General features: G+C 39.7%; 1 pseudogene; it reads left to right on the top strand.

Annotated features, from left to right (window-relative positions):
• The first annotated feature begins 6,894 nt into the window (after positions 1-6,894).
• LOC119533969 lies at positions 6,895-7,576 on the top strand (annotated as a pseudogene).
• The last annotated feature ends 10,199 nt before the right edge of the window (positions 7,577-17,775 follow it).

Here is a 17,775-nt window from a genome sequence, read left to right as displayed (position 1 = left end):
AAATATGGAAAAAAAGAAATAAAACAGAGAATACCCAAGATTCAATTTTATAATACTTTGCAAATCATTCAATTTGTTCTCATCAAATTTTTACAGTTCTGTTTTAATACAGATCTTTGAGGAAGAATTTTTCTGAATTGATCTACTTTTGTTTCCTCTAGAAGGAATGGGCAAAACTTGGCATAATCATAGCATATTTAAAAAGAAAATAGATGTTATATGAGGAAATCAATATTTAGGCATTTGTTCATTCATATATATTTATTCATTTATTTGTCAGTCAACTAATGCTTAGTAACTGCTCTGGATACCAAAATGAAGCTGTATTAGGATTCTCTAAAGAAACAGATCTGACCTGAGGTATATGTAAATATTATGAGATTTTTATAAGAATTGTTCCATGTGACTGTGGAGATAGGCAAGTCAAAATTCTGTAGGGCAGACCAGAAGCTAAGAACTCCGTGAAGGTTTACAATGAATTCCTCAGGAGAAGCTGGCTGGCTAAAGTGTGGATGGAAATTCTCTCTTCTGACTGCTGAAATCATCATTTCTCCTTATAAGCCTTCAACTGACTGGATGAGATTTCTCTCATTGCTGAAGCAATCTCCTCAGTTGATTGTACATGTAATCAGTCATAGATACAATCAACTTACTGATGATTTAAGTGCTCAAAATACCCTCACAGTAATAATCCAAACAACTGGACACCATAACCTGGCCAAGCTAACACACGAAATTAACTGTCACAGAAGACTATTCCACTGCTTTAAAAGAAATCAAATTTGAAACAAATAGGGCAACTCTGCTAAAAGAATCTTAATGTACTCTGGTCTCTGACCTTTCTGTTCATCTTTCTGTTTAGCTGTTAAAAATTCATGTTTTTACTGTTTCTTTTTTCCTTGAGGCTTGTATTAGTTAGGGTTCTCTGGGGAAACAGAATCAATGAGGGGTGTCTCTGACTATAAAATTTGTAAAAGTGACTCATGCAACTGTGGGTATGCATGAGTCCAAATTCTGTAGAGGAGTCAGCAAACTGTCAACTCCAAGGAAGATGTCCGATGAACTCCTCAGAAAACGAACCGGCAACTTCGAGAAACTCCTCAGGAAATGCTTCACTGGGCAGCTGAAGAAGAAGTGAAGGTCCTCCATCTGTCTTGCTTATAAGTCTTCAACTGATTAATTGGATCAAATCCAGCCAATTGCATTCTCTCATTGTGGAAGACATGCCCTTTGGTGAGTCATCAGTCACAGCTGTAGTCAATTGACTGATGATTTAATAAACCAGTCTGTTGGTTTATTAATCAGCCTCAAAGGTCCTCACAGCAATTGTTAGGCCAGTGTTTGCTTGACCAGACAGTTGAGTCACCTGGCCAAGTTGACACAGGAACCTAACCATCACAAGGCTTTTAAGAATTACAGAGGAAAATGAAAGAGAAATGAGAAAGGAGATTACAATTTTATCAATAGGTGGGTTCAAATAGATCTTCCACAACCAAATATTTTCCAGTGCTTCATGTGCTTACAAAATAAATTTAGAAGGCATGTCATGCACAGACATCTTTAATATTAATCTAAAAATCAAATAAGCCCTGGTCATGTTTAAGGAATTTAATATGTTACATTATTTTTTTGTCCAGGTAATTTGACAATTTATCAATAATGCTTATAAGAAAACATACATCTCAGTTGCTGCTGTTAGGGAAGGATCTGGTGCTTTTCCTGAGAATTACATCAATGAAGTTACTTCTTTCCAGGATCTAGTCTTTACTTTGTAGATCCAGCTTGGGAAATTTTGTTCAGAAATGACGTCATGCTTTCCAAAATCACAATAGGGCAATATGTAAGCCAGAGTGCCTATTCATTTATTTAAAATTCAAAATGTAATTGTAAAATGGGTCAAGGACTTTGCTGATTAATACATTTCTTCTTTGTTGAAATATCTTCACAACAAAATAAATTATTACCTACTAGTATATTGGTAAGCATAAGATCGGAGCAAGATGGGCTAATCAGAGATTTTCTGACTAGGATTATTGATAACTGATCACTCAGTCATTCATCTAGACTGCAGACAAGAATTGCCCAGTATTTAAAAACCTTGTGACAACTGGTCAGGCCCCCTTCTGCCTTAAAATGTGTTAAAGGTGCACTGACAAATGACCCTCTGACTGCTCTCTGTCTTCTACACTGATCACTCCTTTTCCTTTATCCAGTCTTTCTCCATGCAACTGACTACATTTGGATTCACTGAATCACCGTCACATCCCCCTGCCCTCTCTCCCTAAAACTGCATCAAAGCACCAGTTATGTGTTTCCTGATTTTGCCTTGATATCCCCCTCCAGAAAGTTATTCTCACCAGTTATGTGTGGATTTAACATTTAGTTCTCAGAATGCAATCCTGTGTCTTACATCCAATTTCCTTGAGGAATACCTCCCTAGCATCTCCATTGGTATTGGTGACAGCTGACCCAGGGGCTGGTCAATTCCTGGTGAATTCGCTAAGCATCAGGTTATTTTGGCCTTGCAATGGCACCAACAAATGTTTGTTATATTTAAATTTCAACATGGTTTATTGGGGAAGTTATGATCCAAGACTCAAGGTCTAAAAGTCAAATTCATTAACTAAAAATTCACAGACTGGAGCCAGAAGAAGATGGTGGCATAGAGAGGTGTGGAAGTTAGTCCCCCTGGAACAACTAATAAACAAACAGGAACAACTAGTAAACAATCTGGAATAACTGCTAGGGGACAACCGTGACTCTCCACACATCATACAACAATCTGGATTGGGAGGAATGCCTGAGATCGCAGCATAAAATCTGTAAGTAAAAACTGCGGACATGAGCTGGGAGCTCTCTTTCCCCATGGCAGCCCAAACTTCAAAACCTCACTGTGGCAGAAAGCAGCACTCTCTGAACAGGCAAATATACCTCAGTCTAGCTCCAACTGGGGTTTTAATTAACAAATGTGGACTGCTAAATAAAAGCTACAAATCCCCAACAAGCAGAGGCTTTTGGTGATGATGGAACTTGGAGAGCCAGAGGACCTCTCTGTCCCAGAAGGGGGAGCCCAGAGGGCAAGGTGCTATCACTGGCTGACAGGCGAAAGTGGGGGGGGGGGGTTGTGTGCTGAGGACTAGTCCTGAAGGGGGGGCTTTCTGTCCCATTTCTCTCTCTCAATATGAGCAACTAAGTGGAGAAAGCCCCAGTCATTTTCACTTTGCAGCACGCTGACCAAGACAAGGGTGGAGATAGCAGAGTCAGAGAGACAAAGAACCTATTTAATTCAGATGTTAACTTCCTAGGGGGTATATCTTTCCTAAGAGGAAGGAGGTGATGCCAAGCTTTACTACCCACCTTCCATTCAGAACCAGACCCCAGAGCCTGGGAGAAAATAGCCAAAACAGAAACAAAGTGGGCCACACCTCCTTATACCTGTCAGGAGTGACAGGCTGACAGGCACCACCTGCTTTAGGAAAAGCATAGTGGCTTGAGGCCTCACAGGCTTTGTCAATCTTCTAAGACACACCCTTAGGGAAACTTGATACTGAATACCCCATCTGATACTTGAGGCTTTTTTTGGTCTGGGAAAATCTGATCGGGATAACCAAGGAAACCAGATGCTTAGACAACAGAAAACTACAACCTACACTAAGAAAAATGAAGTTATGGCCCACTCAAAGGAACAAACTTACACTTCAACTGACATACAGGAATTGAAACAACTAATGCTAAATCAATTCAAAAAGTTTAGGGAAGATATAACAAAAGAGATGACGCATATAATGAAAACACTGGGTGTTTACAAAGTAGAAATCTAAAGTTCAAAAAAAACAAGTGGCTGAATCTATGGAAATGAAAGGTACAACACAAGAGATGAAAAACACAATGAAGACATACAACAGCAGATCTCAAGAGGCAGAATAAAACACTCAGGAACTGGAGAACAAGACACCTGAAATCCTACACACAAAATAACAGATAGAGAAAAGAATGGAAAAATATGAGCAACATTTCAGGGAATTGAATGACAACATGAAACACATGAATGTATGTGTGATTTGTGTCCCAGAAGGAGAAGAGAAGGGAAAAGGGGCAGAAGCAATAATAGAGGATATAATTAATGAAAATTTCCCATCTCTTAGGAAAGACATAATATTACAGATCCAGGAAGCACAGCATACTCCAAACAGAATAGATCTGAATAGACCTATGCCAAGACACTTAATAAGCAGATTATCAAATGTCAAAGACAAAGAGAGAATCCTGAAAGCAGCAAGAGAAAAGTGATCCATCACATACAAAGAAAGCTTGATTAAGACTATGTGCAGATTTCTCAGCAGAAACCATGGAGGCAAGAAGGAAGTGGGGTGATATATTTAAGATACTGAAAGAGAAAAACTGCCAACCAAGTATCCTATATCCAAGAAAACTGTCCTTAAAATATGAGAGGGAACTTAAAATATTCTCTGACAAACAGACAATGACAGAGTTTGTGAACAAGATACCTGCTCTACAGGAAATACTAAAAGGAGCACTACAGAAAGATAGGAAAAGACAGGAATGAGAGGTTTGGAACACAATTTTGGGTGATGGTAGCACAGCAATATAAGTACACTGAACAAAGATGACTGTGAGTATGGTTGAAAGAGGAAGGTTAGGAGCATGTGGGACACCAGAAGGAAATAGGAAAGATAAAGACTGGGACTGTATAATTTAGTGAAACTTAGAGTGCTCAACAGTTGTGATAAAATGTACAAATATGTTTTTATATGAGGGAGAACAAATCATTGTCAACCTTGCAAGGTGTTAAAAACAGAGTGGCATTGGGGGAAAAATACAATCAATACAAACTAGAGACTATAATTAACAGAAACATTGTATTATGCTTCCTTTAATGTAACAAAGACAATATACCCAAAACTAAATGCATATAAGGGGGACATAAGGGAGTGGTATGGGACTCTTGGCATTGGTGATGTTGTCTGACTCTTTATTCTACTTTAGTTTAATGCTATCTTTCCTTTTGTTGCTTCCTAGCTGTCATGTTTTTTTTTCCTCTTTCTTTTTTCTTCTTCTTTTATCTCTCTACCTTGACTCTTCCTCCTGCGTTGTGGAAGAAATGGAGATGTCCTATATAGATAGTGGTGATGGTGGTGAATACATAAATATGTGACTATACAGGGAACCACTGATTGTTTACTTAGGACAGAATGTATGGTGTGTGAACAGAACCATCTTAAAAAAATGGGTTGATGAAGAAACCTTGAGGGCCCTATACTAAGTGAAATAAGTCAGACACATAAGGACAAATATTGCAGGCTCTCACTGATATGAACTAATCATAATATGCAAACTCATAGACATGAAATATAAGTTATCAGAATATAGAATGAGGCTAAAGAATGGGGAGCAGTTGCTTACTGAGGAGAATGTTAAAGTACGTTGAACTTAAATGTTTGGAAAGGGACAGAGGTGATGGTAGCACATTGTCTAACAGTGCTAAATGGTCTGTGAATGTGGTGGAAAAGGTAAGCTCATAGTCATGTATGTCACCAGAAGGAAATTTGGAGTTTAAAAGATGGGCATGTATAAAACAGTGAATATTGTGGTGGACAATGTCTGTGATTAACTGTACAAATATTAGAAATTTCTTTCATGAACTAGAACAAATGTATGACCCAATAACTAGAAGTTAATAATAGAGGGGCATATAGGAAAAAATATACCTATTGCAAACTATATACTACAGTTAGTAGTATTTTACCATTCTTTCATCAACAGTAACAAATGTACTATACCAGTACTATGAGTCAATAATGGAGGGGGAGTGGTTAGGGGTATGGGAGGATTTGAGTTTCCTTTTTCTGTCCTTATTTTTTTTCTGAATGAAAATGTTCTAAAAATTGAAAAAAAAATAATTGTGGTGATGGATGCACAGCTGTATGATGGTACCATGGGCAAGTGATTGTATACTTTGAGTCTTTGGATAATTGTATGGTACATGAACAATCTCAATAAAAAAATAAAAAATTAAAAAATTAAAAATAAATTCATAGACTAAGTATCCAACTACCATTTGTGGATAAGAATTAAACTGCATTATCAATTTGTCAATATTTTTTTTCCATTAGCTGTTTATAAAGTATATGGTAATTCTTATTGCTGAGATCAACAAGTGTTTTTGTGTTTTGGATTTCAGGTATAATGCATGTTACAAATATCAAGGATTGAACAATTAGCAGGGTTGATTTATTCCATCCTTATTTTTATCCCAGACTATGGCCTTTTTATTCTCTTGATTCACAGATGTTCTATAGTGAAAAAATAGAAAAAGAGGTCTGTACATGTAGTGCATGGGGAATTATGCCTGCACTTGTCTTCACTTATGTGTCCATAAGCACCCACCATGCCTACCTTCCAAATGCTTACAAGAATATGGGAGAACATATATATATTTCTACATGAGTGCACAGACAGCAGGCTGTAATACCAGGGTGCTCTGAATTCTATGAGTTTCATTAAAAAATAATTTGGGTGAATTAATAATTCTCTGAATCATTCGGTTCACCAGTGGCCAAATTGCCAAATGTTGGTTTGTTTCCATTATCTGAGGTAAAGATCCATGTTTCAGATACACACACACATGCAATGATTTGTCCTTCCCCTCTAACACAAAGTGAGTGAAGCAGAGCTGCCATCCACTGGCCTGGACCTGAGCCAGCCTCTCTAAGAGATTGACCATGATGGGATCTCCTCCCTTGCTCTTTTGGACCTTTTGTGCTATGTAAGAAATAAAGCAGTCGTTTGCTGAAATTATCTGTTATGCCTGAGTATGTGTTCTCACAATGAATCAGGGACCAACATGCACCATCCTATGCCTGCAGCACAGTACCCCCAATGCTGGTAAACCTCCTGAGTCCAGCCAAGCCCATCTTCTTTGCTGGCTGCATTACACAGACTTTCTTTTCATGAATTTTGTTCATGCAGAATGCCTTCTCCTAGTCTTGATGTCCTATGATCGGTATGTGGCCATCTGCCATCAGCTCTGATATTCTGCCATCATGAGCTGGAGAGTCTGTAGCACCCTGACATCAACTTCCTGGGCATGTGGCTCCCTCCTGGCCCTGGTCCACGTGAGCCTCATCCTGAGGCTGCCCTTCTGTGGGCCTCATGAAATCAACCACTTCTTCTGTGAAATCCTGTCTGTCCTCAAGCTGGCCTGTGCTGACATGAGGCTCAACCTACTTGTCATCTTTGTTGAACGTGTATTGATCTTAGTGATGCCTCTCTGCTTGGTGCTCATTTCCTATACCTGCATCTTATTTGCCACCCTGAGGACCCACTTCAAGGAAGGATGCAGAAAGACTTTCTCCAGCTGCCCCTCCCACCTCTACCTGGTCAGGCTGTTCTTTGGTGGCACCCTCATTATGTATACGGCCCCCAAATTCTTCCTTCCTGAGGGGTGGCAAGAGATCCTTTCCTATTTTACAGCATTTTCAAACATTTGCTGAGTGACCTAATCTATAGCCTAAGGAATGCAGAAGTGAAGGGTGCTGTGAGGAGAGCACTGTGAAGGAGAGACATTTCCAGTTCATTGGACATTTGAATCACCAGATTGAGTAACTTCCTGGAGACTTGGGGCTGATTAGGGGCTCATTATGGCCAGAAAAGTTCATTACTTTCTTCTTTTCTGTGCCTTAATGACCCTAGTACATGCCTTCTCACTGCCCTTACAAGAAAAATTTCTAGTTTTGGGCATTCATAGACTTTTTATCAGATATGGTTTTATCAGATATTAATTAATTTTTTTCTTTCTTGCTCATTGAATTGAGAATCTGTGAAAATAAAATTGATTTTAATTATTTTTCTGTATTCAAAATTTTAATATTGTCTCTCTACCTCCCTTATTTGGCTATGCAAATTCACTAACCACATATGTCACCAGTTTTGGAAGAAAAAAATGATGCAGCTAAGTGAAATGATTCCCAAAACCCAATGGTATTCTTCCATTTCCCACAATTGTACCTGCCCTGTTAAAGAATAATTCGGAGATATTTAGATAACTAAGCTGGATGCTGCTGAGAAATTTTATATGAAAATATTGATTCATATTAGGAGTTAATCAGCTGAGTGAAGACAAAGTTAGAATGATACATAAGAGAGAGGAGAGAGAAGAAAAAAACATGCAGACACTATGGGAACAGTGAATATTATTTACAGATCTCAGGGTAAACTAGTTAGCTGATAGCTAGCTAAGAGGCCAAACTGAGCATTCTCTCCTTGAATAGACTAATAATGAGTATAAAAGAAAAAGAATTTAGGTTGTTTATGGATTCTCCAGAAAGCTTTGAGTTTTTAAGCTATGAATTTTAAATATATATATATATATATACACACATTTATATATGTATCTGTGTGTGTGTGTGTGTGTATTTGTCACACACCAGAGACTATCTCTATGTAATGTTTTCCCATGTCTTTTCATCAGCACGTCTACCTTAGTTAAACAAAATGTGTATCATTTTTCTCATTAGAATTTCTTACCCCTGAAGTAGAATTTGTTTTTTTACCAAATAGTTAAATTACTTGTCTGGTTATTCAGCCTTAGTGGTGGATTGCTTTATGCTGATAAAATCTAGTTTACAAATCCAGTGGTCAGTGATAAATCCTCCTAGGATATTACCTATGAATCAATTTTCTAATCTGTCCTAAGATTAAGATGACCGTTTGCTTCTAGATCTTTCCTGAACTTCACAGTAAGAATGAATATAAGGCTTATTCAGAGGAATAAATGTGTACTCTTCGCTTGGGGGGTTAATAAGTACACAATCAAACCCTCGATTAATTGTGTCAATGGAAATCCCCATGAGTTTGTCAAATGTAAAAACAAGATGGGTTTTTACAATAACATCTAACACTTTTTTTAATCCCTTAGGCTCTATGCTACACATTGATAGCCATGTTACATTGATCCCCTCATGGAATCCTCATAAGAAATTCATGTTGAGGTTCCTATTATCACTATTCTATATGCACCTACCATAAAATAGCAAAGGCCAGAATTTTCCGTAGACTATTGGGCTCCCTGGCCCTCTGTACTTAACAACAATATAGTATATCAGTATCAGTATTATCTAATAAAGAAGCTATCCCAAAGCAGGATGTGTTTAGTGAAGGGTTTCTGTATACCTTAATATGTTCCATGGTGATCTGTGCTCTGTGAGGCTCAGAGGACGAGAGATCATTTATGGATGCTGGCTGTCCTAAACAGTGAATACTGTGGGCAGATCACAAAGGAACATTGGACTTTAGAGGAACACAATGTGATGGTTGGGTTCATGTGTCAACTTGGCCAGGTGATGATGCCCAGTTGTCTGGTCAAGCAAACACTGGCCTAACCTTTACTGCAAGGACATTTAATGGCTGGTTAATAAACCAGAAAGATGGTTTATTAAATCTTTAGTCAGTTGATTGCATCTCTGACTGATTACAACTATGATCAACTAAGACAATGTCTTCCTCAATGAGAGAATCTAATCAATTGGATTTAATCCAATCAGCTGAAGACTTTTAAGGGAGAAGAGAGAACTTTCATTTCTTCTTCAGCCAGCCAGCCTCTCCTAGGAAGTTCACTGAGAAACTTCTTTGGAGTTGCTAGCTAATGGCCTGCCCTACAGAATTTGGACTCATGCATCCTGCCTCCTGCTCTACAGAATTTGGACTCATGCCTCTCCACAGTTGCCTGAGACACTTTTATAAATCTCATATTTATGATATCTCCTGTTTGTTCTATTTCCCTAGAGAACCCTTACTAATACAGCTTGGTACCAGCAGTGGGTCTTGAGAAACAATCTTAAAATGGGCTTTTACAATTTATTTTCTACTCTGATTAGAGTCAAAGGCATTAATGATTCTGTTTCCAATAATCAAGATGGCACTGACAGTCCATAGCATAAGTGGGCAAGAGTTATGCAAAATATCACCACTTGATTCTCCCAATCATACTCTTGTATGAGGCAAGGCTCTGGATAAAGGTGTTTTTGACACCTTGACAAAGTTCTGTGGAGTTAAGAGGTATAATGATGTTGGCTGGTTGTTCTTAGATATTCTGGATACAGTTATAAGAGAAAGGGATGAGCTGAAGGCTACAAATTTGCAACTTAAACACCATACGAAAGATGTAAAGGTTTCTATGTGTGCCCTGAAAGAAAATCTTATTTCCTCTGGCTGTAAACTTGAGATCTATGAAAACCAGACCCAGAATATCATTTGCCAAGCAGCAGATTAAGAGTGTAAACTAAAATCTCAACCACGCAGGGTTAAAGAAAAGGCATTGATCGGAAAGAAGTGTGATCCTGAAAATTGGGATGGGAATATATGGGTTGATAATGATGAGAGTGGGGACAATGAAACCTTGGATTCTGCTAAGTCTTTACTAGATATGCCTGTAATGGTCTGCCCTGAGGAAATAGCTGCCTCACCACAGGCCTGCACTGAGAAATTAGCCACCCAGTCTCCAACCTGCCCTGAGGAGACAGCTACCCAACCTCCAGCCTGCCTTGAGGAAACAGCTTCCCAACCTTCAGTCTGACCTGAGGAGCCATCCATCCAACCGCCACCTAAAGAGATTAACCCTTCAATGCCTGCTAAACCTGTAATCACTTACCATGGGGAAACAGCCCTCACCCCTCTGTCTAAAAATATTAATCCTGTTTCCCCAGATAAAACTGCAGTGGAGTGACCTGAGGTAACTGGTTTCAAGGGTACTTCTAATTCTTTTCATGACTCACCCCCACAACCACTCTTTTATTCGAGACCTATAAATAAAGTCCACAGGCCCTGAAAGGTGGGGTAAAAAGTGTGACCCATGAGGGAGTATGATATACTCCAAAAGAACTACATGCATTTTCCAAATTATATAGACAGAAATCAAGGGAATATGTGTGGAAATGGATATTAAAGGTATGGGATAATGTTAGAAGGAATGTAAGGTAGGATCAGGCTGACTGTATTGATATGGGCCCACAAGCAGAGATTCTGCATTCAGTGTTGTAGCTTGAGGGCATTAACAGTTTGTTTGGGTGGTTGGCTGAAACATGGATCAAAAGGTGGCTGACATTACCTGAGGTCAAAATGCCAGAACCATCCTGGTATAATGTAGAGGAGGGGATCCAAAAGCTTAGAGAGATTGGAATGTTAGAGTGGATTTATCATGGATATCCTGCTCACTTACCACAGCAATGTCCAGAGGACACACCTTTTATCAGGACACTGAGGAATAAATTTGTGAGACTAGTTCAATTTTCCCTGAAGAGCTCTGTAGTCGCCCTTCTCTGTAGGTCAGATATTACTGTGGGAACTGCTGTCACTGAGTTGGAATCCTTATATGCAATGGAGATAATCAGATCCCAAGTTAGCAGAAGCCAGGTGGAAGCAGTTAATCACAAAAGACAAGGTAGGTGTGGCTACCAGAATGGAAAACAGGCTCAAAGCAGCAGTCAAAATAATCTAACTCCCAAGACTTATGGCATTGACTAGTAGAACATAGGATACCTAAAAGTAAAATAGATGGGCAGTCTACTTAAAATCTTGTTTGTTCTGTATAAGCAGAAGGATTCTAGGTCAAGTTAACAAAAGTCTAACTTGAATTACAAAAACAGAGTCAAGGCCCCTTAATCAATGACCAGACTTGATATAGTTTACACACACAGAGCCCCTTGAATGAGAGGAAGGCCAGGTACCCTTGGGGAAGGACTCTATTACACTGCCAAAAATTTATACTGTTAATCTTCCTCCTAGCCTTCCTCAAGGGGACCTATGGCCTTTTGCCAGTGAAACTGTGCACTGGGGAAAAGGAAATGATCAAATATTTGGGGGATTATCAGACACTGGCTCAGAAGTGACATTAATTCCAATAGACCCAAAATGTCACTCTGGTCTAACAATAAGAGTAGGGGCTTATGGAAGTGAGGTGATCAATGGAGTTTTACCTCAGGTCCATCTCACAGTGGGTCCAATGGGTCCTCAGACCCATTCTGTGGTTATTTCTCCAATTTTAGAATGCATAATTGGAATAGACATTCTCAGAAACTGGCAGAATCCCCACACTGGTTCTCCCACTCATGGAGTGAGGATTATTATGGTAGGAAAGGCCAAGTGAAGCCACTAGAACTGCCCCTGCCCAGAAAAACACTAAATCAGAAGGCAATACCAGATTCCTGGAGGGATTGCAGAGATTAATGTCACTCTTAAGGGCTTGAAGGATGAAGGGTTGGTGACTCCCACCACATCCCCATTCAACTCTCCTATTTTGCCTGTGCAGGAAACAGATGGTTCTTGGAGGATGACAGTGGATTATCATAAACTTAACCAGGTGGTGACTCCAATTGCAGCTGCTATTCCAGATGTGGTATCATTGCTTGAGCAAATCAACATATCCCCTGGCATCTCATATGCAGCTATTGATCTGGCAAATGCTTTTTTCACAATAGATGTTAGTAAGGACCACCAGAAACAGTTTGCTGTCAGCTGGCGAGGCCAGCAGTATACATTCACTGTCCTATCTCAGAGGTATATGAACTCTCCACCCTATGTCATCATCTTGTCCACAGGGACCTTGATCATTTCTCCTTCCCACAAGACATTACACACCATCATTATATTGATGATATCATGTTGATTGGACCTAGTGAGCAAGAAGTAGCAACTACTCTAGACTTATTGTAAGAAAGACATTTGCATGTCAGAGGATGGGAGATAAATCCATCAAAAATACAGAGGCCTTCCACCTCAGTAAAATTTCTAGGTGTCCAGTGGTGTGGGGCATGTTGAGATATCCCTTCTAAGGTGAAGGGTAAGCTGTTGCATCTGGCCCCTCCTACAACCTAAAAAGAGGCACAATGCTTAGTTGGAGTCTTTGGATTTTGCAGACAGCATATTCCTCATTTACCAAATGACCAGAAAAGCTTCTTGTTTTGAGTGGGGACCAGGACAAGATGAGGCTCTTTGACAGGCCCAGGCTGCTGTGCAAGCTGCTCTGCCACTTGGACCATATGATCCAGCAGATCCAGTGGTGCTGGAAATATCAGTGGCAAATAGACACACTGTTTGGGGGCATCTGGCAGACTCTTACAGGAGAATCACAATGCAGAACCTTAGGATTTTGGAGTATAGCCTTACCATCCTCTGCAGATAACTACTCTCCTTTAAGAAACAGCTTTTGGCCTGCTACTGGGCCTTAGTAGAGACAGAATGCTTAACTATGAGGCACCAAGTTGCCATGAGACCCGAGTTGCCTATCATGAGCTGGGTGTTCTCTGACCCACCAATCTATAATGATGGGCATGCACAGCAGCACTCCATCATAAAATGGAGATGGTATATACAAGATAGGGCTCAAGTGGGTCCTGAAGGCACAAGAAAGTTATATGAGGAAGGGGCCCAAATGCCCATGGCCCCTTCTGCCACATTACTTTCTCTTTCCCAGCTCAGAGCTATGGCCTCTTGGGACATTCCTTACAATCATTTGACTGAGGAAGAGAAAACTCAGGCCTGGTTTCCAGATGGTTCTGCACGATATGCAGGTACAATCTGAAATTGGACAGCTGCAGCACTGCAGCCCCTTTCTGTGATGTCCCTGAAGGACAGTGGTGAGGGGAAATCCTCCCAGTGGGCAGAACTTTGAGCAATGCACTTGGTTGCTCATTTTGCTTGGAAGAAGAACTGGCCAGGGGTGCATTTGTATACTGATTCATAGGCTGTGGCTAACGGTTTGGCTGGATGGTCAGATACTTGGAAGGAACATGATTGGAAAATTGGTGATGAAGAGGTATGGGGAGGAGGCATGTGGATGGAACTTTCTGAGTGGGCAAAAAACATGAAGATATTTGTGTCCCATGTGAATGCTAACCAGAGCGTGACTTTAGCAGAGGAAGATTTTAATAATCAAGAGGATAAGATGACCCATTCTGTGGATACAAGTCAGCCTATTACCCAGCCACTCCTGTCATTGCCCAACGGGCTCATGAACAAAGTGGTTATGGTGATAGCAATGGAGGTTATGCATGGGCTCAGCAACATGGACTTTCACTCACCAAGGCAGACCTGACTACAGCCACTGTTAAATGCACAGTCTGCTAGTAGCAGAGACCCACACTCAGTACCCAATATGGCACCATTCCCCAAGGTGATCAGCCTGCTACCTAATGGCACATTGATTACATTTAGACCACTTCCATCATGGAAAGGGCAGTGATTTGTTCTAACTGGAATAGACACATACTCCAGATATGGGTTTGCCTTCCCTGCATGCAATGCTTCTGCCAAAACTAGCCATCCATGGATTACAGAATGCCTTATCCACCACCATGTTACTCCACACAGCACTGCTTCTGATCAAGGAACCCACTTGAAGGAAATGAAGTGTGGGAATAGGCACATGCTATGGAATTCTCTGGATGAGAACCCAGAGGCAGCTGGGTTGATAGAATGGTGGAATGGCCTTTTGAAGACTCAATTATGGCACCAACTAGGTGGAAATACCTTGCAGGGCTGGGGCAGTATTCTTCAGAATGCTGTTTATGCTCTGAATCAGCATCCACTTTATGGTGCTGTTTCTCCCATAGCCAGTACTCACAGGTACAGGGATCAAGGGGTAAAAATGGGAGAGGCACCACTCATCATCACCCCTAATGATCCATTAGGAAAATTTATGAGAACTGTCCCTGCAAACTTAAGGTCTGCTGGTCTACAGGTCTTAGTTCCAATAGGAAGGGAGCACACACCAGAAGATGCAACAATGATTCCATTGAAATGGAAGTTAAGACTGCCACCTGGTCACTTTGGGCTTCATATGCCTCTGAATCAATAGACAAGAAAGGGGTTTACTGTACTGGCTGGGGTGATTGATCCTATCAAGGGGAAATATGACTGTAGCTACTAGGATATGGGAGATCCCTAGGGTGTCTCTTAGTACTACCATTTCCTATGATTAAAGTCAATGGAAAACTGAAACAACCCAATCTAGGGTCTACCTAGGACTACCTATGGCCCAGAAACCTCAGGAATGAAAGTTTGGGTCCACCCACTAGGCAAAGAACCACAGCCAGCTGATAAAGGGAACATGGAATGGGTACTAGAAGAAGGTAGTGATAAATGTGAACTATGACCACATAACCAGTTACAGAAATGAGGACTCTGATATTATATTTTTCATTTCATAGTATTTAAGTTATAGGACATCAAGTTTGAGAGTGAATGTTACCCAAGGACTTGCACCCTATTCTGGAGAGTTTTTTAGTGCATTTCTGGTTGTATACAAGACAGCTGAGTATTGTTTAGTGCATTTCTGGTTGTATGCAAGACAGCTGAGTATTGTTAGGCAAAACATATATTTGTTATTGTGTTCTAATTAGAGATTAAGTATGGTTTAAGGTGATGTGTATAGCTGCCAAGTTGATAAGGGGTGTACTGTGATAGTTAGGTTCATGTGTCAACTTGGTCAAGGGATGGTACCCAGGTGTCTGGTCAAGCAAACACTGGCCTATCCATTACTGCAAGGACATTTTGTGTTGGGTTAATAAGCCAGAAGGCTGGTTAATTAAATCATCAGTTAATTGATTACATCTGTGGCTGATTACATCTACAATCAACTACAGGAGAATCTTCCTCAATGAGAGAATCCAATTGGTTGGATTTAATCCAATCAGCCGAAGATTTTTAAGGGAGAAGAGAGAACATTCATTTCTTCTTCAGCCAGCCAGCCTCTCCTGGGGAATTCATCAAGAACCTTCTTTGGAGTTGCTAGATCACAGCCTGCCCTAAAGAATTTGGACTCATGCATCTCCACAGTTGTATGAGACACTTTTATAAATCTCATATTTACAGATACCTCTTGTTGGTTCTGTTTCCCTAGAGAACCCTGACTAATATATACAGAATATACAGAAGGTGAGAATGGAGGCTGTTCTCATTGACATTGTCAATTTAGTTCAGCTAAGTCCCATAATCAAGACACCCTAGTCTGTTTCTCTCTTATTTCTCTCTTATTCCCTACTCTCTCCCCATCCTCTATCACTCTAGCCCTCCCTCTCTAGTACTGAGAGTTTACTACCATAAGTACCACACATGTATTAACTCATTTAATCTTCAAAACATCCCTTTGAGGTAGAATACAATCTCTATCCTACTTTACATATAACAAGTGCCCAGTCATGGATTGAGCTAAGGCAATCTGATGCCTGACCCTGTAGTCATAACCCCTATATTTTAGCCTTTATAGGGCATATATGTTGATAAAGATCAAAGAAATCATGAAGATGAAACCAAGCAAAGATTATAAACAAAAGATGCACATTTGTCTTTAGACAGAAGAGGACTTGCATCTGCTGAAGAAAGCAGCTTGATTCTAAATTGGTATGTGAAAAACTGGATGTGGTAGCAAGAAAGGACTGGGACTCCAAGGGTCAGAGATGGAGGAGGGCTGTGGTCATGAGCTGGACAGTAACACAGAAACCAGAGGAAGACAAGATTGATGCTGCAGTTTTAAATAGGTACCTTACCAATCAAATAAAACTAAAATGGGTGTTTTAAAGAATTTTATCTAAAAAGAAACCTTTCTCAAGGCAAAGGATTTCAGCTTTCATTTTCTGTTTGTAAATTTTTATAATCGTTCAGGTGGCATTTACATATTGCTCTGGGAGTTATCAAATTTCACATCTAACACAGGAAGTTTCATGAGGGCAGGAACTGGAATCTGTTCATTGCTTTATCACCAACACTAGCACATAGTACTCACTCAACAAGCACAGGCCAAATCCTTAAATTCATGAGACTTTAAGGATCAGTTAACTACACAGACCAAATTTTCTGGTAAACTATCTTCTGATTTCTACATTTGTAAAATCCTTTTATTTGCAGGACATAGGATAATAGAAAATATCTGTAGCTAAAAACTACTTAGTACTTACCATGTACCAGACACTGTGTTAAATGCCTTAGATGCAACCTTCTCAAAGTTCTGAAGTAATTACTAATGGTATCTTCATTTATAGAAGGAAAATTGAGGTTCAGGGAATTAATTAACTTACTCAATGTCACAAAAATATCAACTGGTGGAATTAGAATTCTAGGCCAGGAAATCTGACTCTAGATTAACAGTGAACCATTCTTTTGAAAAGGGCCAATTGGTATTTACATCCTCAATGGCTAGTACCACACCTGTTTCATAGTGCTCAATAAATGTTGACTAAATAAATAAATGACCATTTAGCCCAAATTCCTATAAAAAAATATGTAACTCTATGAAATATGTACCTTAAATATGGCAGTGATTATTTTTTCAATGTTAAACAAGTTGTCCATTAGTTAATTTTACTCAGTATATCTGAGTAACAGATATACTCAGTTCTTGCAAACGTTAACTTTAGGGATGAAAATAATTAATAATGTCCCATTAGCCAGTGATCACAGAGGAATTGTAAACATAATGGAGGAGGCAATTTATGCTTAATATTTGAAAAAATTAGGCCTATGTATATTCATTTCTATCATGTAAAACAGGGATTATGGAACTTTCAAAAGGAGTATGCTAAATTGCAAAACCCTATAATTATGGATGCCAGGATGGTGCTCATCCTAGCACAGTAGCCATTCAGAGGGTACAAACCTTCTTATCTCTTGCAAGAGGGTGGAGACAACTAGGTATTGCAACTACTGGAAATGATAGAGATGGGATTCTGTGGGTGGGAGTCAGTTCACATTCCACTGAAATTG

The sequence above is a fragment of the Choloepus didactylus genome, chromosome 5, assembly GCF_015220235.1.
Source record: "Choloepus didactylus isolate mChoDid1 chromosome 5, mChoDid1.pri, whole genome shotgun sequence".
NCBI lineage: Eukaryota > Metazoa > Chordata > Mammalia > Pilosa > Megalonychidae > Choloepus > Choloepus didactylus.
Note: the sequence above shows the minus strand (reverse complement) of the source record. Positions and strands in the feature narration are given on the sequence as shown.